At 32.5% G+C, this 1,504-nt stretch overlaps 1 long non-coding RNA gene across 1 annotated transcript; it reads left to right on the top strand.

Annotated features, from left to right (window-relative positions):
* The first annotated feature begins 230 nt into the window (after positions 1–230).
* LOC101242588 lies at positions 231–1,242 on the top strand. The gene is made up of 3 exons (XR_717555.2): positions 231–604; positions 664–808; positions 1,136–1,242. It is a non-coding gene; the product is annotated as an uncharacterized LOC101242588 (long non-coding RNA).
* Positions 1,243–1,504: the final 262 nt, after the last annotated feature.

The following is a 1,504-nucleotide window of genomic DNA, read 5'->3' as shown; positions in this document are numbered from 1 at the left end:
CGCCTTTTTCTACCTGTTCAAACTATGCTAAAACTGTCTCTTATCCTGTGTGTTTTTAAATTTGTAAAATTTCACCGGTAGTGCGGATCGCTAAATAACTCCTCGTGTGTTTTATTATATTTTATTAAATTGGTTTCAATTAATAAAGGAATGATAGTACTATTTCGTGATATTACCCCAAAACCATTTATTTTGATTTTGGAAATATTTGGCAATATGTGCCTAAGTGTCCCATCTTCTCCCATTACTATATGTGATAAATTTTTAGTTTGCACGAGGCATATGAAACAGAATAGAAGCGCTAATAGCGACACTGTCCTTTCTCCGTTACGCGAGCAATACATAAGGTATATTTATTCATTTACTTGTGGTTTTCAGATGCATTTTTATACCTTTATCACGTATTCATTTTGTATAGTAACCATGTAAAAGCTAAACTATCTCATTACACAAAGAAATTCATCTATTTCTAACAAAGCTGCAGAAATTATTTTAGATAAGAAAAAAGAAAAAAATCGATACTTCGGAAACAAACTTTTTTTTAGTGTGAACGGCTATATTACGCGTCGTTTTGTACTGTACCATCACTTCTCCAGAAAACAACGTGAGTTAGCGTTGTGTTATAACGGTTCAACGGAGTTTAATATTTGATTATTTTTACAGATGAACCAATCGGCACTTCTTCTTTTGCTACTCATTGGACTCCTAGTCTTCATTGAAACCACGAATTCATGGGATCTGAACCTTTTTCGTCGTCGTCGCCAATGGAAAAGATGGACCGAGTGGAATCAAGGCAGAACAGAAAAGCGTATGTACACGTAATTGTTAAGTAATAGCCAAAATAATGTATTATGTTACATTTTGTGCATTTCGTCTTAAATCTGAACCAAGTTTTTTGATACTAAACTTTAAAAATACAGTCGGTTGCCCAACATGTTTTTAAATACGGTCGGTTTTCCAATTTGTTTAAAAACTTTGAAAATGATTTGATTTATTTCATATAAAAATAACAACACATCACAGACTTTGCAAATTCTGTAGGAATAGCCTATACACACGTAAATGCTATAAATTATGTGTTATGATATATCTACCATTAATTTAAATTCACCTTGTATGTATAATATCGTTTTAGTTGAAGAACTGGATGAAATTCTTGTGGCAAATGACGAAAACTAAAATGCCATATGCTAAATCGTATTTGTAACTTGCTTGTTTGTTGAATAAAGCATTACAAAGTTATCGGTTTATTATTTTGAATAAAGAATGTAGAACAGATTATCTGCTCACCGCTAAACCCTATTATCTTTTCTAGTTTTTTTAAATTTATTTCATCGTCGGATCTTGTCTATATATCAAGTTAACAATAAGTACATCGTTCAGCAAAAATATACTTGTTTGGTAATTATTTTAGCAAAATTAATTTGTGCTGGCATCAGTGGTGGCGCACCCAGGGGGGGATTAGGGGGACCAGTCCCCCCTTTTGAAAATCAATAAATGGTAA

The sequence above is a fragment of the Ciona intestinalis genome, unplaced genomic scaffold, assembly GCF_000224145.3.
Source record: "Ciona intestinalis unplaced genomic scaffold, KH HT001075.1, whole genome shotgun sequence".
NCBI classification, from domain to species: domain Eukaryota; kingdom Metazoa; phylum Chordata; class Ascidiacea; order Phlebobranchia; family Cionidae; genus Ciona; species Ciona intestinalis.
Note: the sequence above shows the minus strand (reverse complement) of the source record. Positions and strands in the feature narration are given on the sequence as shown.